At 43.3% G+C, this 27,083-nt stretch overlaps 1 protein-coding gene across 5 annotated transcripts in view; it reads left to right on the top strand.

Moving 5' to 3' along the window:
* Positions 1–27,083, top strand: part of HELZ (helicase with zinc finger) — a 294,520-nt gene that overhangs the window by 133 nt on the left and 267,304 nt on the right. Inside the window, exon 1 of one of the 5 annotated variants that reach the window (XM_033960979.1) lies at positions 213–373. The exons of the other annotated variants lie outside the window; for them this stretch is intronic. The gene's annotated coding sequence lies outside the window, so the exon portion shown is untranslated. Of the gene's footprint in view, positions 1–212; positions 374–27,083 lie in introns of those variants that run through there. 5 annotated transcript variants of the gene reach the window in all.

The raw sequence follows: 27,083 nt of genomic DNA, 5'->3' as shown, positions 1-27,083 counted from the left end.
CCCCCCCCGTTCGCCCCGGCGGGGCGGAGGCGGGCACGGAAAGGGTTGGGCCGGTTTTGGAAGCGGCGCCGGAGGGGTGGGAGAACGGGCTTGGGGCGGGGGCGGCCGGACGACGAGGGGAGCCGGGAAAGCGCCAGGCCGGAGGCTGCGGGGTGGGGGGAAGCTGTGGTGGGGAGGGGGGGGGCCGTGGCCTCCGGGACCTCCCCCCCGTTCCGGTCAGACCGAGGGTTGTTTACATCCGCGGTCGAGTTTCCCCTCCCCTTCACCCCACCCCCGCCGTTTGCCAACAACTTCACTCCGTTCGCAGCCCCCTGCCGTTACGGAGGAGGAGGAGGCGGCGGCGGCGGCCCGGCCTGCCGGAAGAGAAAAGAAAGTGAGCGGCCAGGCCGGCGCTCCGGGTTCTGTGGAATTAACGGCCGCTTCGCTGGGGAGGGGGAGGAGGAGGAGGAGGAAGCGGCCCAGCCTTTGTTTTTACTCGGATTTCAGGACCGGGAAAAGAAATCGGGTTTCTTGGTGCCAGCTTTGCCCTCTGGGAGGAAGTTATTTTCAGGGGATGGGGGAGGGGAGGGGGCAAAGGAGCGGCCTCGCTGCCCCGGGTTATTTGAAGGCTGGGCTTGCAGAGCATCCCAGACCTTGTGTGTCCGAGGCCGAAGTGAGAGAATACAGTACACACTTCTCTAGTACAGTAGTTGCTTGAGAAGCCGGGAACAAAGATGCGGAAAGCGGTGGCACAACGCTAGGTTTTTTTATCTGGAGCACCATGAAAGTCCTCAATCGGTCATCAAAAGTTTACACTTCGTTGTGTTTTATCAATTCTACTGGTATTGTTTTGGAAGCATCGAGGCGTTGAACAGACAAGTTCAGAAAAATGTACCTACAGCAATAGAGGTTGTGTACCTCTTGGTTGGTTTTAATAAGGACATTATGAAGAATTAAGAAATTGCACGATTGTTATGTTGGCTTTCCCGTTTGTTTCTGGAAAGTGAAAGCAGTATTTTAACTGGCCATTACAGTAAATAGATTTTGACTAGCATCCATGTTTATCTGATATTAATCACTTGCTAAAGCTAGGTAGATGTACATTAGGTGTAAAAAAAATAAATAAATTACACATTTGTACATGAGACATTTTGTAGTAAGTAAATAGAGTGGCGGAAGATTTGCTGAGTGAAATGATGAAGACACAATGCTGTTTCTATGTAGTAGATGTTACTTTATGTTTAGGCTTTTCTCTAAATCATCAGGAGAGTTTTGCTGTCTTTAAATTGTAGTAACCATAGTGGTATTAATAGTAAGCTATAGCTGTTGACATAATGTTCCTGGGTTGGTTTAAATCCCAGTGCACTTGACTTAGCTTTTCATTTTGCTGACATAGATAAAGTAAAATTTGTGATGTTGCAACAGTTGTAGTAGGTTCAGACCATGTGTAAAATGACTTGGACAGAATCTGTATATAACAACATAAATGACTTCTCTAAAACTTAAATATGTTATTTGGTTAGCATTTTTGATGTTAAGAGGGGCCTGAGTCCTAGTGAAAGCTCTGGGAGGATAGGGATGGTGGTGGTTGTAGTGTATAATAACATCATCATTTTTGACTAAATATTGTCATAGTGAATATATAATACTACATAAACAATATGTTTTACTTGAGAATAGTAAACACATTTCTGTAAACACATCCCTCACATCCAGTGGGGGTTGGGTTTTTTTTTTTTTTTCTTTTTTTACTCCTTTGCCATTGAATACAGATGATGTTGTAAATCACCTTGTATTCTGATTTGACGGTATAACAAATTTTAATAAAAGTTGAAACTTGATATAAAAACATAGAAACATGACGGCAGATAAAAGCCCAAATGACCCATCTAGTCTGCCCATCCACAGTAATAATTATCTCTTTCTCTCTCTCTCTCAGAGATCCCACATGCCTATCCCAGGCCCTCTTGAATTCAGACACAGTCTGTTTCCACCACCTCTTCCGGGAGACTGTTCCATGCATCTACCACCCTTTCCGTAAAAAAGTATTTCCTTAGATTATTCCGGAGCCTATCACCTCTTAACTTCGTCCTATGCCCTCTCATTGCAGAGTTTCCTTTCAAATGAAAGAGACTCAACTCATGCACATTTATATTATGTACGTATTTAAACAACTCTATCATATCTCCCCTCTCCCACCTTTCCTCCAACGTATATAGATTGAGATCTTTAAGTCTTTCCCCATACGCCTTATCAGGAAGACCACATACCATTTTAGTAGCCTTCCTCTGGACCGACTCCATCATTTTTATATCTTTTTGAAGGTGCGGCCTCCAGAATTGTACACAATATTCTAAATGAGGTCTCGCCAGAGTATTATACAGAAGCATCAATAGCTCCTTTTTCCTACTGGCCATACCTCTCCCTATGCACCCTAGCATCCTTCTAGCTTTTGCTGTCATCTTTTCAACCTGTTTGGCCACCTTAAGATCATCACATACAATCACACCCAAGTCTCGCTTTTCTGTCGTACACATAAGTTCTTCACCCCCTAAACTGTACTGGTTTTTGCAGCCCAAATGCATGACCTTGCATTTCTTAGCATTAAATTTTAGCTGCCAAATTTCAGACCATTCTTCAAGCTTCACCAGGTCTTTCTTCATGTTATTCACACCATCTGGCGTGTCTACTCTATTGCAGATTTTGGTATCATCTGCAAAGAGGCAAATCTTACCCGACAACCCTTCAGCAATATCATTTATAAAAGTGTTAAAAAGAACAGGCCCAAGAACAGAACCTTGTGGCACACCACTGGTAACATCCCTTTCCTCAGAGCGATCTCCATTGATCACTACCCTCAACCAGTTCCTGACCCAGCCCGTCATTTTGGGACCCATCCCAAGGGCACTCAGATGTCTGTGTGGAACACTGTCGAAGGCTTTGCTAAAATCTAAATACACCACATCTAGTGCACATGTTGAACATCTTACAGTTTGAACAACACCATCTCATTCTGCATTGACCTGGTAAGGGACTTAATGGTGTTGAAAACAATAACAAATGTTAGTTATACCCATAAGAAAGTTTGGACTACTGCTTGTTTATTAACCATAATGTCTACATATCCAAATGGACTAACGTGGGTGTTCTTTAACTAAACTGCGGTAAAAAGTGTCCTTAGTGTGCCCCTTACATGGGTCTTTTCTACATGCTAAGGCTGATTTTCTGAATTAATGGCCCCATGCTAATTTTGCTATTAGCAAATGGACATTAAAAAATAATTAGCGCTTGAGCCTCTACCGCCTCATATTTTTTAGGTGGTAAGGATCCCTGATCTAATCAATTAGCATGCAACGATGCCCCATTTACTTACTGATTAACACCAGTGTGCATCCTGCAGTAAGCATTTTTAACTTGCAGTAATCGTGTACTAGCACTTACCTCAGTTTAATAAAAGGACCCTTTGGTCACCACCCTCAACTGAATGGTAGGTACAACTCTTACCAACTTTCTGGGCAGACTGGATGAGTCAGGTTGGTCTTTATCTGCAGTCATTCACTGTGTTACAATGTAGCATTCAGGAAATAGAAATATTTTTTATTCAATTAAAAAATAAACAAACCAAGAATCACTTCTGATAAAACTGCAAACAGAATGTGATGCAGATTTAAAGGGACATTGTTGCTTAAATTGGCACCTCTTGCCTATGTCTAACACATCTTAGTATTTTTGACACTTGGATTAAAACACACATACACTTTTTTAAAACATACTCTGCTGAGTCAGATCTAAAATTTATAGTGGTCAGTCTTAAAGCCAAATAAAGTACTAGCACTGACAGTAGGAACTAACTTTTCAGTACAATCAGGACTACTAAACTCATAGTAACATACTTGGTAAATGATAGCAGATAAAAACTTGAACAGTCCATCCTGTCTCCCCAGTCACACTCATTATACATTCATGTTTAAACTTTTTCTTTTTCTTTTTTAATATTTGATTGTATTTTGTAAACCGCTTGTGGACCAGTAAAATAAACAAGTAGCATAACAAGATTAATAAACCATAAACCATTCATTAATGTTTAAATTGTCTTTTCTTTAATATTTCTGGGCAATAGACCATAGAAGTCCACCTGGTACTGTCTTTAGGTTCCCACTGCTGGAGTTGCCATCAAAGCCCACTCCAGCATATCCTAACCATCTTGTCACTGGAGCTTCTATCAAAGCCCTCCCCAGCTCATCCTAAACCAAAACATCATATGCAGGATGCCCAGTACTGGCCATAGTTTGTTTTATACCATTAATTTTCTAATTAGAGATCGTCTTTGTTCATCACATCCTTTTTTGAATTCCATCACCATTTTCATCTCTACCACTTTCCTCAGGAGAGTATTCTAGGCACCCACTACCCTCTCCGTGATAAAGGAGTAATGTTAGGAAATCCTAAGTCTTCCATCCTGCAATCTTAACATGCCCTCTAATTTTACCTTTTTCCTTTCTCTGGAAAAGATTTGTTTTTATATTAATACCTGTCAAGTATTTAAACATCTATATCATTTCTCCCCATCCCTCCTCTCCTCTAGAGGAGTCTTCAGGTCTTCCAATCTCTTCTTGTACATCTTTTGGTGCAAGTCCTGTACCATTTTTGTCACTTTTCTCTGGACCACTTGAAGACTTTTTATATCCGTACCCAGATACGATCTCCAAAACTGAACACAGTACTCTACATGGGGCCTCACCAATGACCTGTACAGGGGCATTAACACTTCCTCTCTTCAGCTAGTTATGCCTCTTTCTATACAGCCCAGCATTCTTCTGGATACAGCTACTGCTTTGTTGCACTGTTTCGTTGCTTTCAGATCCTCAGACACTATCACCCCAAGGTCCCTCTCCTCATCCGTGCATATCAGCCTCTCAGCACATACGGTTCCTTTGGATTTCTACTTCCCAAGTGCATCACTCTGCACTTCTTCGCATTGAATTTTAGTTGACAAACATTGGACCACTCTTCTAACTTTTGCAGATCCTTTTCATGTATTCTAGACCCTCCGGGGTGCCCACTCTGTTACAAATCTTGGTTTCATCCACAAAAAGACAAACTTTATTTACTAACCCTCTAGCAATGTTTCTCACAAATATATTGAACAGAATTGGCCCTAACACCAATCCTTGTGGCACACCACTACTCACCTTTCCTTCCACCAAGTGAATTCCATTAACCAACATCCTTTGGCTTCTGTCCGTCAACCAGTTTTTAATACAGTTCACCACTTTGGATCCTAAATTCTGCTCTTTATGTTTATTCAAGAGTCTCCTATGAGGAACTGTGTCAAAGGCTTTGCTGAAATCTAAGTAAATTACATCTAGAACACAACCTCTATCCAGTTCTCTGGTTGCCCAGTCAAAGAATTCAATCAGGTTTGTTTGTGCTTTCTTATTTTTCCTTTAGGGGTGCTTTTTCTTCATGAGTTACCTTCACTGGTTCTGGTTCCATCTCAATTCTTTCTTGAGTACTGCAATGCTCTAATGGAGCAAAATAATTCTGTAGGTGTAGTTGTGAGGGTGGATGTTGCAGTCTACCCGACCCAACTGTGATCCATTTATTCCTGGATTGCTTTATTCTTTGAGGTTGTGGAGTGATGGAAGCTGCCTTGATTGCATCCAATTCCTGTTTAAGTTTACAGAGCTCCTCCTTAATACTAGAAAGCTAAAGACGGACGGAACAAACCCTGAGTCTCCAGATGGCGTGCCTTAGAACTAAGGCATCACAATGATTGCATTAAATAAAAGTTATCCTGATTGGTTGGAATGAGTATTGACTGAGGAGTTTTCCTGATTATTGGGTTGTCTTGTATGTGTAGAAACCCTGGGATGGGTGGGATGTGGGTGGGTAGGAGGGATTATAAGTTATGAGTCAGCCAAGTTCCCCATCAAACAGCACTGGAGGAGAGGCAAGCCCTCAGAATACAAGCAAATTCTGCTGGAATTGAATTTTTCCCCTTTAAAGCCCAAAATCCTCAATAAATGTAATATATATAGCAAGTTTCTGCAAGACTAAATCTGAATTCTGGCAATGAAAAATAAGCCTTACAGAGCTAGTGTACAGTTCAAGAACACCCCCCTTCCCTTTTTTTATGAAATTGTGTGTTTTTTTTATTGACAGCCGCGGCGGTAAAACTTCTGACACTCATAGGAATTCTATGAGCATCTGAGCTTTTACTGCCATGGCTGGTGATAAAAAAAACCCTAATGCGGCTTCATAAAGTGTGTGTGTGGGGGGGGGGGGGACAAGTTAGCAAAGCTTAGAAAAATTAGCATCATGAAAAACTAGAGTCAGTTTGAAAAAGCTTATTTTTTTTTTGTTTGGGGGGGGTTGTTTTTTGAGGAGGGAAAATAGGTTTGAAAGGTAGGGAGAATGAGAGGGCACTCTCTAAAATTGAAAGGAGATAGATTCCGTATGAATGTAAGGAAGTTCTTCACCCAGAGAGTGGTAGAAAACTGGAACGCTCTTCCGGAGTCTCATAGGGGAAAACACCCTCCAGGGATTCAAGACAAAGTTAGACAAGTTCCTGCTGAACCGGAACGTACTCGGGTAGGGCTAGTCTCAGTTAGGGAGCTGGCCTTTGACCAGAGGGCCGCCGCGTGAGTGGACTGCTGGGCACGATGGACCACTGGTCTGACCCAGCAGCAGCAATTCTTATGAAAATAGAGCAGTATACCATAATACACATTTAGAGTCAGCACAGTTTAACTAAGTAATTAAAGTTTAGAGAATAGATATCAGACAGCAAGCCCTATAACCAGACAAATTAAGAAAATAAATCAAAGAGCACTTATCAGTGTTGTGGTTCAGGTCTTTCAAGGAGAGCACATGGATGGAATACTGCAGGTAAGCTGTTTCCCTGTACATAGGAAAATAGTGTTCTCTAAGTGGTACTTTTTGTAACTAATTTAGCGCATGCTAAATGTTACAATGCCCCTAAGAATATAATGGGGTCTTTGCATTTAGTGTGTGCTAATTGTTAGTGCATGCTAAATCAGTTAGCGCACCTTAGTAAAAAGACCCCTATATTAGCAATGTTCAAGAACCCACTGTACCGACAGAGCTGGCACCTATGGCTTTGATCACATCCAGTTGGAACTGCATTAATTTTTCCATTTGTTTTAAACCTGCTAGTTCATGATGTGTCCCTTAGTTCTATGATTTATTAGAATAACTACCGTATTTTTCACACTGTAAGACGCACGTGACCATAAGACGCATCCACCTGAAGAGCAGGAAAAACCAAGAAAAAAAAGTTTCTAAACCAAATGGTGTGCCCTGTCCCCTGTCCCCCCTCTGGTGGTCTAGTGGTAGGACGGTACAGGGCACATCTAATAATAGGCACGTGTAGTGGCAGTCAGCCCCAAGGCAGCCAACCCCCCCCCCCCGGTTCCTTTTTTAAAAATGTCGGTCTTGCGCTGAAAGCTCCTGCCCTTCCATTGCTGGATGGCTGCCACCATCTGTTGTGGCAGATTCAGAGTGGCACAGAAAGCAGGCTTGAGCTTTTTGCGGTTCTGCTTGGTCCTGCGCTGCTCCCTGAATGGCTGCCGTCAGTTCTCACGAGTCGGAAGAAGAAGCAGCAGCAGGGAACAGAAAATGCTGAAGATAACCTGAGCAGGAAGAGAGAAGACACCAGATGGAATAAAGAGAAAAGGTTGGAATCTGAATGGAAAGGAGGTGGGAAATGATTAAGGGGAAACATTGGATGGAAGAGAGTAGAGAAAGAGAAGATGAGTAGAAGGATGGGGTGAGAAAGAGGGCGGATGCTGGATGGAAGGATGAGGGAGTGAGAACTTAATGATGGAAAAGGGGCAGAGAGAGAAGATGCTGGATAGAAGGATGAGATGGAAGGATGGGAAGAGAAAGAGGGGAGATGCTGGATGGAAGAGTGGTGATAGGACAAAGTTAATCAAATAAGAGGAAGGGAAACGGGATAGCTGGTGTGATAGAGAAGAGATGGAAATTTGTAAGATGAAGGAAAAAAAAGGAAATTGAAGACTAAGAATGAATGATGAGAGGGAGAAAAATAAATGGAATAATGCTAACAGGAAAAAAAAATGTTGGAGATGGTTATAATGGAGGAGGTGAAGAAGAAAGAAAAATTGATAAATGGACACAAAACCTTGGCATGAGAGTTAAGAGAAGATAGAAGGAAGCAGAAAGCTAAGTTTGGGACCAACATGATTAGAAAAATTAAATGGTCAGACAACAGAAATATAAAATAAAGAATTTTATTTTAATTTTTGGATAAAGTATAGTAGCCATGTTATTCCACACTAATGAAAGAAAAAACAAAACATAAAACAAAAATTGAAAAATTAGGTGATACCTTTTTATTAGACTAATACCTTTTTGTTGTTGCTAGCTTTCAGAGGCCAAAACCTATTTCCACAGGTCAGGACAGTATACCATAGTAGCAGTATATTCTGATCTGAGGAAGAAGGTTTAGGTTCTGAAAGCTAATTGAAAAATGTATTGCATTAGTCCAATAAAAAGGTATGATCTAATTTTCCAATTTCCATTTTTTGTATTATTTTTATTTGTTAATTTGGAATGTGTCAGTTTTTGAAATTTTACACTTGCTATATATTTTGCGTTATATGGGGGGGCCATATGTTGCTGTTTTCTCTTTCTCTAGTGTTGCATTTTATGTAGAGTCTGGCTTTTTGGGGGTTAAGTTTAATTTCAGCCATTCTTAAAACTGAAGATATGACCATCCAAAAAATATATCTTTATGCTTTTATGCAAATTTTAACTGTTTTTCAGATTCATACAGTGTTATAAGATCATGATGAACCTTAAAACCAGACTTGTTCATACAGCCACTGTGCTGTGATAGTTGCAAGTCAGAACATGTTCAGAAAAGCTGCATGTATCAGACATACTACTACAGCTATGTGTACATTCTTGTGAATCACATGATTATGCGTTTGGGCTTGCACGAAGTAAGTAGTTTGTGCAAGCCAATGCATGTTTTGACTGTCATCTTGCAAAAGTGCACAGTAAGTTTGTCAAATGCTGAGCATAGTATGAGACGAGTACTTGTGGCTTGCAAAGCTTGGTTATGAGTTTTCAGATCAATATAGTTCCACTGCACATTCACAATGAAGTGCCAATATAACATGTTTACGCAAGAAAGTAATGCTTATCTTTAAACTATCAATTCTCACCAAAGAAAGGTTGGGTCCAAGATGAAACAGGATAGCTTCTGTAGCAAAAAAACATGCTCTTTCAAATTATATTTTTTTAAAAAATCCTACACATTAGAGATATTTGAATCTGAAAAACAGTGAAAATTTGCATAAATGCATAAAGCCATATTTTTTGGATGGTCATATCTTCAGCTTCACTTGACTGTAAAAGCTCATATTGCAAATCTTGGAAGTACCTCATGGTACATGTCTGCTGATAAAGTTGTACCCTCAGCTGACTTATCTACCAGCAGCAGTATGGAGCCAAACTGCCAAAAATTTTCATTCATGAATTTTTTTTGCCTACTTTGCTGACCTGTAGAAATGGAAGCATGTTCGCAAAAGATTTCAAACTTGGCACAGAAACTTGCCCCAAGGTGTTATACCAAACTGCAAAATTTCAGACTCCTAGGTAGTTTCCTTCTGCCGCAGTGCTTAAGCAAAGTTCGTGTTTTAGGTCACACTAGGCATGGGAGTGGATCGATTGCTTTTGTTCAGCCATCCCTAGCTCCTGACCAAATTGAGATAGATCTAAAAATTTTTTGCAGTTTCATTTGAGACCCTAGACAACATCTTGTAAAATTTGGTTGGATTTCAAGGGGGGCGAGCGTGGGCGGTTTTCAGTATTGGTCCACAACATGGAATGACCCAGCTGGGAAGCAGTGATTTTCAGGGTAAAAGTACTTTATTCATGATATAATTTGGGGGGAGGAGTCAGCATGTGAAAAATCGTGAATAAGTGAAACCGTGAGTGCTGAAACCGCGAATACAGAGGGAGAAGTGTTCACTGGGGAAGAGGAGAGATGCCGGCGCCAGCTGATTGTCTACAGGGCAGTCTATGTCGTCTAAATCCAAGTTTAGATGTTTTGGGAAAAAGTCCAAAAATCTAGTAGAGAAGATGACCATTTTCAAACCAGAAAAAGTCTTCCTTTTTTCCCAAAAATGACCATTTCCTAGATATGTTTGTACTAGGTGCATCTATATTTTTTCTTTTTTAACTTTTTTGAAAGTCTAAATGAAAAACACACACAAAAACTAATATTGGGGCATAGGTTGGACCAGCATTCTTAACAGACTGGCCACATAGACATTCCAGTAGAGCAGTGGGACAATCTAGGGGGCACTGCAGTAATCTTTACACAAAAGGTCCCAGGTACACATCTCACCATAACCCCCATGCATTGTATGGGGGCCCTTTATAACTCATCCATAATCTATTGTACCCAACTGTATACCACAACAATAGCCCTTAAACCTGCAGGTGTCACCTATATGTCAGTGCAGTATTGGTTTTAGTGGGCTCAAACTTTGTGTACTAGTTAGAGTGGGATATGGGCCTGGGTCCTCTTCTCCATAGTCCACTGCACTGACCACCAGGCTACTCCTCGAGAGGCCTGTTTGCTGCTCTAATAGGACTGGCCATAACATCTGAAGCTGTCATTCAGGCTTATATGTACTGTTTCATTCATATGTTTGGAGGGTAGGAGGGGATCAGTAACCATGGAACGAATAGGGGGGGGGGGGCATGTCTTTATGCTTCCAGTGGTCATATGGGCAGTTTTGGCAGTTATTTGTTACTGAAATAGGTCTAACCTCAAACATCCAAGTTTTTGCCCTGGATGTTTTCTGCAATGTTCCAATATTGCAGAGAAATGTCCAAATCATAAGTCTGCCCTAATCCTGCCCAAAACACCCCCAACATGCCCCCTTGAGATTTAGACACACTTGACAAACAGCATAGAAAACCATCTATAAATGTGTTTTTGAAAATGGCGATTTGGGCGTTTTAGCATTGTTGGCAGTTCAAGGAGCTTCTACAGACTGCTGATGGCAGAGAGCAGCATTTTTTGCACCACTGGGGGAAAATCGTCAGCTGGTGGAGCTTGGGATCTTTGCCAGCTCAGGTATTTTTTATATTTTTTAAGTTCAGTAGGGATGGGATGGACAATGGAGATTTTTTTTTTTTTTTTGGGGGGGGGGGGCGGAGGGGAGGAAAAATCCAAAATCTGCTGGGTTTTGTTTACACCCCCCTAGTCCATAAAGAGATTCTCAGCCATTTTGCCAATCCATGAATGCGGGGAAATGCTGATCTAGCTCACCCTTCTCCATTAGCTTATTTATATCTTCAAAGAATTCTAATAGGTCTAATCCTATTCCGACTCCCATTAAACTAGATTTATCTATATGCTTTGCAGTTCTGGTCTTAACAATACCTTGCACCATTTTACCTGGCACTGGCATCAGGCTCACTGACATGGTTTCTTGGATCACACCTGGAACTCTTTTAGAATTTGCATTGCACTGGTCATGCTCTAGTTTTTAGGTATAGTGAGATTTTAATGCTAAATTTCAGATTAGCAGTAAGAGCTTTACAGTTTCATGTTTAAGTCCTTCAGAACATTGGGGTAAATATTATCTAATGCTAATGGCCTGCTGCTGCTTAGTTTGTTATTTTGCTCTTGTTAGTACATCTACCAGTTTCATGTTGATAAGCTGAATTATCACCTTCAAAGGATGTTTGTGGTCAGAGTAACATATCTGTAGTGAAGATGAAGCAAACAATTTTTTGTTCTATGACCTTATCCTCCCTGATGCTTTTTATTTATTTTGAAAGGATGCCCTTTTCACTTTCATAGCTCCTTTTATAGTTCCATCTGGTTATCTTTTGACCTTATTAATTGTATAATTTGTTTTATTTGGCCTTTCAGTATGGTATGTTCAACCAATCTTCACATTGCATACAGGCTTTAAAATAGTTAAAAAGAAAAAGTGATACTATAGGAATGTATAATGTGTCTGTAATTGCAGAATAATGAACAGGTGAACTTCTGATACTTTGCATGTTACTGCTCAACAGGACATTTTAATACAGTTTTTTATAGTAAGTTTAGAACATTAGGTTTGGCAAATTGTTTGATATACTGGATGTTGAATCTAGTTTCAAGGATCTTTTTACTGAAATAATTTTCTCATTGGTACAGAACAGATCAAGCTGCATGTGCATAAAGAAGATCTTTTATCAAGGGCAGGAGTGTTGATTTTGTTAATACATTTCTGTGTATGTTTATGCTAGGGTGAATTTGATTTAAATCCCAAATTAACATCCCCCTCCTCTTACAAAACTATAGTGTGGTTTTTAGTGCTGGCCTTGGCGGTCACAGCTCCGATGCTCATAGAATTCCTAGTCAGAAAGACTTTGATTTAAATCATGATTTTCTATAGACTTAATATTTATAACTAGATATCATCAGAATAGGCCAGTTCTTGATGTACTGCTCAAAACAGTCCAGTACAGAGTTCCATCTAACATCTTGTAGGAGCAATAGCTTGGTTCCACCCATTCTTTTCAGAGTTGCTGCTGCAAAATGCTAAAAACTTCTGTAACAATCAGTTTCAACATTAGTCTTTATTTCTGGGTCAGCAAATAAGCACTGCAACCATATATTATTAGCTTAGTATTCTCTTCATACTTTTCTAAATTTCTTCTCATCTTGGATACATTTACAGCATTGTCTGTGACTAAATTGCATACTAGACATTTGAATTTTTGTTTACATTTTATTGATACTTCCTGTAAGTATTCTGCTATATGCATTTCTGTATCGCCTGTTAAACCGGTATAGTCTTTACAAATGGGTTATATACCTCACTGCTACCAGCAGGTGGAGACTGAGAACAAACTTGTATATCAGGATAGCTTCCCCCCTAGACACACTGGCCTCCAGCGACCATAATATGGTATGGCTCAACCTCAAGAAAGGTTTCCCTAAGACAAACACAGCAACAAGGGTTCTCAACTTTAGAGGCACAGACTTCAACCGCATGGGAGATTTTGTCCATCAGGAGCTACATAAACAAGCAATATCTGACAATGTGGAGGATATGTGGTCGTCTCTGAAGTCCATCCTACACGAAGCAACAGACCGATACATAAAGACAGTAAGTAAACGCAGGAGAAACAAAAGACCCCAATGGTTCAGTAAAGAAATTTCAGACCTAGTTAAACAGAAAAAAGACGCATTTATCACCTACAAACATTTAGGCAGAGAGGGGGCGAAAGAGGACTATCTAGACAGATCTAAAGCTGTCAAAACAGCAGTCAGAGAAGCCAAACTCCGAATGGAAGAAGAGCTAGCATGGAAAATTAAGAAAGGGGATAAATCTTTTTTCAGCTATATTAATGACAGAAAAAGAAACAAAGATGGGATAGTACGCCTGAAGCAATCGGACGGTAACTTTGCGGAATCAGATTCTGAGAAGGCAGAACTACTAAACAAATACTTCTGTTCAGTGTTCACCCGCGAAGCGCCGGGAGCTGGTCCACAGCTGCAGACGGGAGATAACCAGAAAGACCCGTTTCAAGATTTCGAATTTACGCCCAGTAGTGTCTATGACGAACTATCAAGACTCAAAGTAAACAAATCCATGGGACCGGATAACCTACACCCCAGAATGCTCAGGGAGTTAAGGGAAGTCCTGGCAGAACCATTATCTGTTCTTTTCAATCTTTCCCTAAGCACAGGAAGGGTCCCCTTGGACTGGAAAACCGCCAACGTAATCCCACTCCACAAAAAGGACTGCAGGACAGAGACAGCAAACTACAGACCAGTGAGTCTCACTTCTATAGTGTGTAAACTCATGGGAACACTGATCAAACAGAATCTTGACACAATCCTAGACGAAGAAAAACTGTGTGATCCACACCAACATGGGTTCACCCAGGGTAGATCCTGCCAATCTAATCTGATTAGCTTTTTTGACTGGGTTACTAGACAACTGGACGCCGGAGAGTCACTGGACGTGGTATATTTGGACTTCAGTAAAGCATTTGATAGTGTCCCTCATCGAAGATTACTGAACAAGCTGAAATCGATAGGATTAGGAGACACTCTAACTACATGGGTTGGGGATTGGCTGAGTGGTAGACTTCAGAAGGTGGTGGTGAACGGTACCCCATCCGAAGCATCGGACGTGATTAGTGGAGTGCCACAGGGCTTGGTCCTGGGCCCGATTCTATTTAACTTATTCATAAGAGATATGATGCAAGGACTTAGAGGAAGGGTATCACTGTTTGCCGACGACGCCAAACTTTGCAACATAGTAGGCAAAAGCTTATTACCTGATAATATGACACACGACCTACTGTTGCTGGAACAATGGTCAACTACTTGGCAGCTAGGCTTCAAAGCTAAAAAATGCAAGATAATGCACCTGGGTAAGAGAAACCCGCGTAGAACTTATGTACTAAATGGTGAGACCTTGGTTAGGACCACGGCGGAACGCGACCTAGGGGTGATCATTAGTGAGGACATGAAGGTTGCCAATCAAGTGGAGAAGGCTTTCTCCAAGGCAAGACAAATGATGGGGTGTATCCGCAGAGGTTTCGTCAGCAGGAGACCTGAAGTTATGATGCCGTTGTACAGAGCCATGGCGAGGCCTCACTTGGAGTACTGTGTTCAGTTTTGGAGACCACACTACTGAAAGGACGTGCTGAGGATCGAGTCGGTTCAGCGAACGGCCACCAGGATGGTCTTGAGGCTCAAGGATCTCACGTATGAAGAAAGATTTAAAAAATTGCAGCTGTACTCACTTGAGGAAAGAAGAGAACGGGGAGATATGATTGAAACATATAAGTACATCACGGAACGCATCGAGTCAGAAGATGATATCTTCTGGCTCATGGGACCCTCGACCACCAGAGGGTATCTGCTGAAAATCAGGGGAGGGAAGTTTCATGGCGACTCCAGGAAGTACTTCTTCACTGAAAGAGTAGTGGATCATTGGAACAGACTCCCACTCCAGATGATAAAGGCCAGCAGCGTGACGGATTTTAAGAGAAAATGGGATACTCACATGGGATCTTTAAGGGAGTAAATTCAGGGGAGGGGATACTTGGAATGGGCAGACTTGGTGGGCTATAGCCCTTTTCTGCTGCTTTTTTCTATGTTTCTGTTTCTAGCAATCTAGTCTTCCTCAGTCTCCCAACAGCAGATGGTAAGACTAATTCAGCTCCCCTCTTAGTACTGTTGGAATTTGTTTTGGACTCCTGGGTTCCCCTTTTGTGCCGGATAGAGCTTGGACTGGTCCTGTTTGAGGATCTGTCCGATCTCGGGGGTGTTAAACTCAGCAGATCTCGTGCTGGGTCCCAGCCCCCACCTTCCTCCACCTTTTCAAATTTTTGTAGAAGTGCTTCAGCTGGCAGCCTGGCCCCCTGGTTGGTCAGGCTTCCAGCTTTGAGAGCTGTGGCATCTGTTCTGACTAAGTTAAAAAAAAAAAATCCTGAGGTGTGCCGGTCTAAAGGGCTCATTTCCCTTTAAAACCGCCATTTTTATTGTATTTCTCATGTAACTGGCACTTTTCTTACAGCTAGGGCAGTTTTCAGCACAATGAGCACTTTTAAAGGGAAAAAAATGCTTATTGTGTTCCAGACGCGTGGTACAGATAAGCGTTGTGCAGGCCGGAGCGGTGGGGGAGTCTTGTTGGCAGCGGTTGCCAGTGGCCAGGGCACCTCGCCGCATGTACCTCGCGAGTCGGCTTCCCCCAATGCTCACGCAAAGGGTTCCCGAGCTGCAGACAGGCAGGGTGAAAAGGATTCCCTTACCGCCAGAGCGGCTGGGGATTCTCTTTTTACATCGGTTGGTTCCTTGGCCTCAGCGTCAGGAAAGTCCCAGGCTTTTCAGACGTGGCAGGTTGCAGGAGCTCCAATTTTGATGGTTTCAGGTCCAATTTCGTCGGGAACCTCCTCCTTCATGTCTTTGACCTCAGGTGACCTTCCCCCTGTTCTGGAAATACAGGGGTAAGGTATGGCTGGGTCCCCTGCTGGGGCAGAGAGTTCCTTGGGGCCTCTGGGGTCCCCAACCTGAGTTTATGTTGGCACTATTTAATTGTAAAGCTTATGTGCTGACGGCTGGAGGTTCTGTGTCCACTCCGGGGGTCTTGGGGGGAGGGGGGGTCGCCCTCGACATCTTCCCTGATGTGGCCCCATACAGTAGCGGTTTTGCTCCCTATACTCTTCTCATGTCCAAGCGCCTGAGTGTCTCTTGGGACGAGGATTTTTGCCCAGAGGAGCAAGATAGTATTGATCAGGATCTGGACCTTTAGGGAGATTTCCAGGATCCCCTTGGGGGGCCGGATTCCACCAGCGAGGGGTTTGAGCACCCTCCCTGCTGGCGAAGATGCATCTGTGGTGCGCATTTTTCAGGGGGAAAAGACATGGGAGTGGCTTGATTGCTTTTGTTCAACCACCCCTAGCTCCTGACCAAATTGAGATAGATCCAAAAATTTTTGCAGAGTTTCATTTGAGACCCTAGACAACACCCTGTAAAATTTGGTTGGATTTCAAGGGGGTCGAGTGTGGGCACCTGGTCCACTTGACATGGAATGACCCACATTCCTATTCGGGCCTTCCATCATCGCTTCCTGCGCTTTGCGATCTTGGGGCAACACTATCAGTTCTGTGCACTTCCCTTTGGTCTGGTCACGGCTCCGCAGACGTTCATCAAGGTGATGGTGGTCGTCGTGGCGTCGTTGCGAAAAGAGGGCATTCAAGTTCATCCCTACTTTGGCGACTGGTTGATTCGAGCGAAGTCGTTCCAGGAGAGCACCCGGGTCACAGCTTGGGTGGTGGAGTTTCTGCAGTCACTGGGATGGGTAGTCAACCTTTCCAAGAGCTAGTTGTCTCCATCTCAGCGCCTGGAGTATCTAGGAATGCTGTTCCACACCTTGGGGAAGGTCTTCCTTCCGGAGGCCTGGGTAAGCAAATTATAATCTCAGATTCGCCTGCTTATGGCATCCCAGTGTCCTCGGGCGCAGGATTTCCTCCAAGTCTTGTAGTTTATGGCAGCTTCCCTCGATGTGATGAGGTGGTCTCGGGCCCACATGCGTCCTCTTCAGTATGCTCTTCTTTGGAGGTGATCACCTCAGAGGCACAGTCTGGATCATCCTGTTCCGCTTCCGGGCTTGGATCGGTGCAGTCTTTGTTGGTGGCTCCAGACCTCCCATCTTGTACAAGGGGCAAGTCTGGAGCAGCCACAGTGGACGGTGCTGCTCATGGATGCCAGTCTTCTCGGTTGGGGAGCTCAGTGTCTAAGCCACTCAGCTCGGGGCACCTGGTCCACAGATGAAGCTTCTTGGTCGATCAATGTTTTGGAGACCAGAGCCATCTGGTTTTGCTAGCCTTCAGTCCTTTCTGATGAGCAAGTCAGTCAGAGTTCTGTCGGACAATGGCATGGTGGTGGCCTATGTCAATCAGTAGGGGGGCACCAGGAGCACTTTGGTGGCACAGGAGGCGGCTCTGCTCATGGTCTGGGTAGAGTCTCATCTTCAGGAAATATCAGCCTCCCACGTAGCTGGAGTGGAGAATATTCAAGCGAACTTCCTAAGTCATCGCGTGCTAGATCCCGGAGAGTGGTGTCTAAGCCCCGTGGCCTTTCAGTTGATAGTGCAGTCTTGGGGTCAGCCCATCATGGACCTGATGGCCACAAGTGTCAACGCCAAAACACCCCGCTTTTTCAGTCATCGCAGAAGCTGAAGCTAAGGGGGGACAAGTTCAAGACAAATATCAGGAAGTTCTGCTTCACGCAACGAGTGGTGGACACCTGGAATGCTCTCCCAAAGGAGGTAATTGCGGAATCCACCATTCTAGGATTTAAGGGTAAGTTAGATGTACATCTCCTTATGAGTGGCATGAAGTGACATGGGTAAGGGTAAGCTAGATGCACTTCTCTTTACGAGAAGCTTAGAGTGATATGGGGACCAAAACTATGCCAGGATACACCTGGCGGGTCCTCCGCGTGTGCGGATTGCCAGACTTGATGGACCTAGGTTCTGTTCCGGGGATGGCGCTTCTTATGTTCTTATATCAACTCTCTTGGGGTCCCAGAGGTTTTCTACCTCTCAGGCTTATGTGAGGGATTGGCGTATATTTGAGGAGTAGTGTGCTGCATGTGGAGTGGTCTCTTTTCACAATTCCTTGCCTACCATCTTAGAGTTCTGTCAGGATGGCCTGGACAGGGGACTGGCTTGGTCTTCTTTCTGGGTTCAGCTTGCGGCCTTGTCAGCCTTTCGTGGGTTGTTGAAAGGCCAGTGTTTGACTGCCATTCCTGTTGTGACTCAGTTCTTGCGGGCAGCCAAATTGCTCAAGCCTCCTGTACGACCCTCTGTTCCATCTTGGGATCTGAATCTGGTTCTGCCAGTTCTAGTGTGCCCACCTTTTGAACCGTTGGGCAACTGTTCTTTGAAGGACCTTACTCTTAAAGCGGTCTTCTTGGTGGCCATTACTTCTGCTAGATGTGTTTCTGAGCTACAGGCTTTCTCTTGTAGGGCTCCCTTCTTGGAGTTTTCTAGGGAGCAGGTTGTCTTGAGGCCTGTTCCTTCCTTTCTGCCAAAGGTAGTTTCTCCTTTTCATGTCAATCAAGCAGTGGTCCTCCCGGTGTTAAAGCAGAGACAGTTGCGCAAGTTGGATGTCAGTCGGGTCCATCGCTGTTATGTGTAGAGGACCCAGAAGATCAGGAAATCAGATCATCTCTTTGTTCTTCTAGCGGTCCTCATAAGGGTGATGGCGCTTCTAAGGCTACTATTGCGTGCTGGATTAAGGAGACTATTGCTTCCACTTATCTTCTGAAGAAAAAGTCTGTTCCAGAATTTCTCAAGGCTCATTCGACTCGGGGTCAGGCAGCTTCTTGGGCTGAGTCTTCTTTAGTGCCTCCAGTGAATATTTGCAAGGCTGCAGTTTGGTCTTCTCTGCATTCCTTTGTCAGACACTACCGTGTGGGTGTTCAAGCGCATCGGGATGCAGTATTCGGTGAACGTGTTCTGGTGTCGGCCCTCCGGGGGTCCCACTCTTGATGGGTACTGCTTTGGTAAGTCCCATTCGTAAAGACTATATCAGTGTAACAGGCGAGACAGAAGGAGAAGCTAATTTTCTTTCTGTTGGCCTGTAGACCTGTGTAGTCCCCCCACCCTGTCTGCCTTTGTGCGGTGATTGCGGGTTTTTATTTTGCTCGCATGCAGATTTTGTTTTTTCTGTGGGTTCTAGAATTTTTCTAGGGCCGGGGAGAATTAAGGACAGCGGCTATGGCTCAGTTGTTTACAAGTGTTTGTTGTTTTTATACTCCTGTTCGGAGTATGTTTTACTGTTTTTAGTTGAAGTCTTTCCTAGGTTCTGCTTGGCTATTCGGCAGACTGGATTGCTGGGGGGAAGCTATCCTGATATACAAGTTTGTTCTCGGTCTCCACCTGCTGGTAGCAGTGAGGTATATAACCCATTCGTAAAGATAATACCGATCTACAGGCTAGCAGAAAGAAAATTAGCAGGTAAGAACCTAATTTCTTCTTCCTAAGGTGTCAATTGTTTCTTTAATAAAGACATTCCCTTCTTCTGTTATACAAGCACATACAACAGTATCATTGTGGACATTACTCCACCCATAAAGACTTACCCAAAAAATTTAAACATTGCTTGAATATAGAGCCTTATGCTACATAATTAAAAACTAATCCTTATTTCATGATTAACTAGCTGATGCCCTGGCGTTGCACGGGTATTTAATTATAGCAATAACACTGTAAATGGATTCAAATAAAGATACTTTATAGTGGTGAATGAAATTATTTTTTTACAGCTTTATAAAAAGTACAATATTCAAATTATAATGTGAAATATTTGACAAAATGAATACAATACAACTAACACAAAACTTGATTATAAACAACATTTTTAGTTTCACCTCCAGGAGCAAGAACATATAAATTCTTGGGTGAACCCACCCTTGAGCAAGCAACATAGAGTTGTCCATGGGAAAAACAGGGGGATCTTAAATCCTCTCCACAGTATGTAATAGTCTGTCCCTGTGATTTGTTGATTGTGATAGAGAATGCAAGTCTCAGTGGAATTTGCAATCTCTTAAACTGAAAAGGAAGATCTGTTGGAATAAGTGGCATCCAAAAGTTCCAGTATTGATTTAAACAACTCAATATGTGGAAACTCAGGTTGAAAAGAAACTCCATGCAGTTGTTTCCCGGTTCAGAATGGAACCTGTGTTCCTAGTTCAGCATATGTGAGTACTCATGTAATGTAATAACATTATGAACTGGGGTGCATGAAGGAAACAGTTACAAACACAGTTAGAACATACAAACTCTATATGTATGGTGTCCGTGGTAGAATAGAAACGATGTCCCTAGTGGTTATAGTGTCATAGAAAGTGTTTTATAGTTGGAATTACGGTGAGAATGGCAGCTTTTTACATCCTTTCTTTTGACATGAATGGATGAAATCTGATTTTCTGTTTGTAGCTCCGCCCACGTGTGCAGGTGGACAGCGAGACCCCCAGAACATATCACCCCAGGTAGTGAGGGATCTGCATACCAAGTTGCGTTCAAATCGGTCAAGCCGTTTTTGAATTACTGAGAGAATGGCAGCTTTTTACATTTTTTCCATTGACATGAATGGGAGAAATCTGATTTTCTGTTTGTAGCTCCGCCCACGTGTGCAGGTGGGCCGCGAGACCCCCAGAACATATCACCCCAGGTAGTGAGGGATCTGCATACCAAGTTTTGTTCAAATCGGTCAAGCCGTTTTTGAATTACTGTGAGAATGGCAGCTTTTTACATTTTTTCCATTGACATGAATGGGTGAAATCTGATGTTCTCTTTGTAGCTCCGCCCATGTGTGCAGGTGGGCCGCGAGACCCCCAGAACATATCACCCCAGGTAGTGAGGGATCTGCATACCAAGTTTCGTTCAAATTGGTCAAGCCGTTTTTGAATTACTGTGAGAATGGCAGCTTTTTACATTTTTTCCATTGACATGAATGGGTGAAATCTGATGTTATGTTTGTAGCTCCGCCCACGTGTGCTGGTGGGCCGCAAGACCCCCAGAACATATCACCCCAGGTAGTTGGAATTACTGTGAAAAAGGCAGCTTTTTATATTTTTTCCATTGACATGAATGGGTGAAATCTGATTTTCTGTTTGTAGCTCCGCCCACGTGTGCAGGTGAGCCGCGAGACCCCCAGAACATATCACCCCAGGTAGTTGGAATTACTGTGAGAATGGCAGCTTTTTACATTTTTTCCATTGACATGAATGTGTGAAATCTGATTTTCTGTTTGTAGCTCCGCCCATGTGTGCAGGTGAGCCGCGAGACCCCCAGAACATATCACCCCAGGTAGTTGGAATTACTGTGAGAATGGCAGCTTTTTACATTTTTTCCATTGACATGAATGGGAGAAATCTGATTTTCTGTTTGTAGCTCCGCCCACGTGTGCAGGTGGGCCGCGAGACCCCCAGAACATATCACCCCAGGTAGTGAGGGATCTGCATACCAAGTTTCGTTCAAATCGGTCAAGCCGTTTTTGAATTACTGTGAGAATGGCAGCTTTTTACATTTTTTCCATTGACATGAATGGGTGAAATCTGATGTTCTCTTTGTAGCTCTGCCCACGTGTGCAGGTGGGCCGCGAGACCCCCAGAACATATCACCCCAGGTAGTGAGGGATCTACATACCAAGTTTCGTTCAAATCGGTCAAGCCGTTTTTGCGTGATTGCGGCACATACATACGTACACATATACATACCTCCGATTTTATATATATATATATATATATATATATATATATAGATAACGTTTGGTCTGTAATGTATCTTAAATAGAAAACTAGATAGATTTTTCCTCAAAAAAGCATTTTGTTGGAAAAAAATCCAATTTAGATTTAAAAAAAAAAATCATTGATTTTAATCCACCCTGGTTATGCCCCCATTTCCCTGTGATGACGATTACTACCACCATTGTTTGTTACCGGTAATTCTGTAGTCCTACTAGTTATATACTGTTCCTTGGTATTTTTTCCTCTTTGAATGACTAAGGTAAACCTTGCCTGCCTTGGGGTTCTTCCTCTTAGCTGACACTTTAACACTCCAAGTTGGCCAGTAAGGACCATTCCTATAGCACAGTGTATCTCAAACTGTGTGCCTCCTGAGATTTCAGGTGTGCCATGGTACACTGGGGAGGAGGGGAGGCGCCGGCACCAGCTGACTGCGTACAGGACGTGCCTCTCATGGCGAGAGGCACGTCGTGTAGGCAATTAGTGGGTGCCAGTACCTATCCTTCTCTCTGGCCCTCTTCCCTTCTGGCTCCCCCCACTGGCGTCTCAGGGCCCGCCCAGAGGGCCTTCATACACACGCAGACATCGACATGATGATGTCACTCATGTGTGTGATGTCATCACGGCGATATCAGCACACTTCCAGGTGCCTCGAACCACGACCACTACCTTTAGTGTGCCGCAGCTCGAGAAAGTTTGCGGGACACTGCTATAGCAGCAGCTGCCTTTTCTGTTATCCATATGACCCAGGAAACTACAGACCGGTGAGTCTGACCTCGGTTCCGGGGAAAATGGCGGAAGCACTGATAAAAGAAAACATCGATGAACATCTTGAAAGAAACAAACTTCTGATAACCAGCCAACATGGTTTCTGCAGGGGGAGATCATGCCTGACTAACTTATTGCACTTCTTCGGGGGAATTAACAAATGGATGGAGACCCCATAGACATCATATACCTAGATTTCCATAAAGTCTTTGACAAGGTGCCTCATGAACGTCTGCTCCGGAAACTGAAGAACCCTGGGGTGGACGGAGACATCCATAGATGGATCAGAAATTGGTTAGCGGGTAGGAAACAGAGGGTAGGGGTGAAGGGCCACTACTCGGACTGGAGGAAGGTCACGAGTGGTGTTCCGCAGGGCTCGGTGCTTGGGCCGCTGCTATTTAATATATTCATAAATGATCTAGAAACAGGGACGAAGCATGAAATAATAAAATTTGTGGACGACACCAAACTATTTAGTGGAGCTCGGACTAAAGAGGACTGCAAAGAATTGCAAAGGGACTTGAACAAACTAGGGGAATGGGCAACGAGATGGCAGATGAAGTTCAACATTGAGAAGTGTAAAGTATTGCATGTGGGAAGCAGAAACCCGAGGTACAACTATACGATGGGAGGGATGTTATTGAATGAGATTACCCAAGAAAGGGACTTGGGGGTAATGGTGGACATGACAATGCAGCCGACAGCACAGTGCGCAGCGGCTGCTAAGAGAGCAAATAAAATGCTAGGTATAATCAAGAAGGGTATTACAATCAGAACGAAAGAAGTTATCCTGCCGTTGTATCGGGCGATGGTGCGTCCGCATCTGGAGTACTGCGTCCAATATTGGTCGCTGTACCTTAAGAAGGATATGGAATTACTCGAAAGGGTTCAGAGGAGAGCGACGCTTCTGATAAAGGGGATGGAAAACCTTTCATACGCTGAGAGATTGGAGAAACTGGGTCTCTTTTCCCTGGAGAAGAGGAGAGTTAGAGGGGATATGATAGAGACTTACAAGATCATGAAGGGCATAGAGAGAGTAGAGAGGGAAAGATTCTTCAAACTTTCAAAAAATAAAGAACAAGAGGGCATTCAGAAAAGTTGAAAGGGGACAGATTCAAAACAAATGCTAGGAAGTTCTTCTTTACCCAACATGTGGTGGACACCTGGAATGCGCTTCCAGAGGAAGTAATAGGGCAGAGTACAGTACTGGGGTTTAAGAAAGGATTGGACAATTTCCTGCTGGAGAAGGGGATAGAAGGGTATAGATAGAGGATTACTGCACAGGTCCTGGACCTGTTGGGCCGCCACTGGGCACGATGGACTTCAGGTCTGACCCAGCGGAGGCATTGCTTATGTTCTTATGTTCTTACTGTTGAGAATGTCTCCTCCGTGACATGTCCAGGTGCTGCTGACCCTGTCACACAAGAAAACAAAATTTGGATCCCCCATGCTGACAGCTGTGCGGCCTTAGACACCGGGCAGCCCAGTTAGACTATTTATTCAAATGGAATTGCTCTAGGTAAAATTTTCTCTCACAGGAGGGATTGGAGTACCACCCGATTTTGCACAAAAGAGAGCCATCATGTATGCAAACATTTTAAAACATTTTGTATGCTGATGGAGGCTTGACACAAGCATTCTTTTTAATGAATTGAAGAAAATAATGTTTTGATTTCTTTCATGAAAAACAATTTTATCTTGGAACAGCTCCATTTGTGTTAAATGTTTTACGACTGAGTTAGCTCTATTGAAACTGCTTTGTTGTGATTATGTCTCAGGAATGGACAAAAAAACTGATCTTGTATCTGCAGCATACAGCAAGTCATAAGGTTTGTGTTATAAGGGACTTTAGGATGCAGGAATATGAAGAGGCTGCATTTACTTTATATCAGGGGTGCCCAAACTTTTTGGGCTTGCGAGCTACTTTTAAAATGACCAAGTCAAAATGATCTACCAACAATAAAAACACTAAACATATACCCCCTCTTTTACTAAGGCACGCTAGCTGATTTAGCGAGCGCTAAGTGTTAATGTGCCCATTATATTCTTTGGACGCATTAGCATTTAGCACGAGCTAAATCGGCTAGCGCGCCTTAGTAAAAGACCCCCCATATCTATTTATTATATATACTGTGTGCACCTCTTCTGTCCTCCAGACCTCGTTCCATTCCCTAACCAATATCTCTCTCTGTCCCTCCGGGAGTCCAACTTTTCTTCCTCTCTCCTCCACCCCTATTGGCAACATGTCTCCCTCTCCTCTGTTATGATCATGCATCGCTCTGTTCTTCCTCAGGGTCTCTCCTCCTCTGTCTGCACCTTCCATATCCCAACATCTGCCCCCCTCTCTTCTGCCTCCCCTTTATTTCAGGTTTCTCCTTCTCTCTATCTTCCTTCTGCTAACATTTTGAGTCCTCCCACCTTTGGTCAAGGTCTTTGTCTCTCTCACTCTGTCTTCCCCCTCCCCAGGGCCTGGCACCTCTCTTTCCTCGGTTCGGGGTGTTTCCCCTCTCTAACCACTCTACTAGTCCAAGATCTGTCTTCCCCCTGGCTTTTGGTTCAAAGCTGCTTTTCCCCTCCCCTCCTTAAGGTCTTTTTGTCTCCCCCCCCCGATCCAGCATCTTTAAGGCAACCCCCATCCCACCGGGGCCCTCACTATTGGGCACAGCCTTACCTCTTGATTGCAACTTCAGCTAATTCCCCTTTATGCCTCTGAAACTAGACAAAACAGTAGCAAACTTAAAATGAATACATTTTAAAGTGCTCAGCAAACGGATGCCACAGGCAGCTGGGAAGGCACTCTGGGGGCCTTACTGGGAGGAGTACTTCCCTAAATACTATGTTTCAACAAGAGGATGGATGAGGGTTCAGACTTACTCTCTCAGTTTATCTTCAAACTGTCCTCGTCTCCATTCTTCCCTCTGGGCCTAACTACCACAGCTGAAAGTTAATTACGGAAGCCTGCAGAGGAAATTGTAGCAGGCTGCCGTTGGCCTCTGTAGCATGTTCTCTCTGCCGCGGTCCCGCACCTCCTGTAATGTCAGGGACGGGACCGCGACAGAGGGAATGTGCTACAGAGACCAACTGCAGCCTGCTATGTTTGCTCTGCGGGCTGCCATAATTAACTTTCATCTGTGATAGGTCCAGAGTGAAGAACGGAAGACGCTGAGGGGGAAGCATGTCATCTGAGTAAGACAGCTGGGCGCTCACCTAAATTAGCTGGGCAGAGTGCCCGGCTAAAAGATGCTTAAGACACTAGGGAGAAGACTGGCTCAACGATCTACCGGCATTGCCTTTGCGATCGACCGGTAGATTGCGATCGACGTTTTGGACACCCCTACTTTATATGCATGTTTGGTATCCTGGGAGGGGAGAGGAGAGGGAGTGAAGGCGGCTTCTACCTCGCTTAAGGAAAGCATCTAAAATAGGTGTAATATCTTTTTAAAACCATGCAGTTTGCTAATGTTGATCGTTCTTTTTGGTTCAGATTCATGCTGCTCTTTGCTGTATTCATTAGAATATATTTTGAACCTTAAAGTAAGCCATCAATCTCTTGCAAATGTGAATAAAATGTGTCCTTTTTATTCTTTCTGTCACACTCGAACATCCTCGTGAAAGCAATAACCCATGTTTCTGACATGGTAGTACCCTCTGGATTAATCTATTTATTGAGGCATGACCTTTTGAGGACAAGAATTCACTTAATCAGACACCCTCTGAAAATTTTCTAATCTGGTAGATTGACTGGTTCTTGAATTTTTAGTTCTTTGCGGATCTGTGACAGTTCCTGTATTTCACTGTGAATATAGCCTTAGTTATAGTTTACAGTTGTTCATGGACAGAAATGTGGAATGTGATGCACATAAACTGCATTAAATAGGGTCTACAGCAGTGGTCTCAAACTCATGGCCTGGGGACCACATGCGGCCCGATAGGTACTATTTTGAGGCTCTCGGTATGTTTATCATAATCACAAAAGTAAAATAAAACAGTTTCTTGATCATATGTCTCTTTAGCTATAAATTACAATATTATTATTAAGATTTAGCCAAAAGGAAAGATTTATAAACTATAAAGAGTTTTACTTCATGCAGAATTATAAATTCTTTAATAAGACATTAATTATTTTTTCTGCGGCCCTCCAAGTACAGTGAAACCATGGTTTACGAGCATAATTTGTTCCGAAAACATGCTTGTAATCAAAAACACTCATATATCAAAGCAAATTTCCCCAGAAGAAATAATGGAAACTCAGATGATTCGTTCCACAACCCAAAAACTTTAATACAAATTACTATACGTACTTGTATTGCAAGATCTCGCTCGTTTAGAACAGTCACTGCACTCTTGCAGCGTCAGAGGGAGAAGAACCATCGGCTCAGTTGTGATGTGTGTATACTATATGTACTTGTATTGCAAGACATTGCTTGTATATCAAGTTAAAATTTAATAAAATGTTTTGCTTTTCTTGCAAAACACTTGCAATCCAAGGTTTTAC

The sequence above is a fragment of the Geotrypetes seraphini genome, chromosome 10 (genome assembly GCF_902459505.1).
Source record: "Geotrypetes seraphini chromosome 10, aGeoSer1.1, whole genome shotgun sequence".
NCBI classification, from domain to species: Eukaryota; Metazoa; Chordata; class Amphibia; order Gymnophiona; family Dermophiidae; genus Geotrypetes; species Geotrypetes seraphini.
Note: the sequence above shows the minus strand (reverse complement) of the source record. Positions and strands in the feature narration are given on the sequence as shown.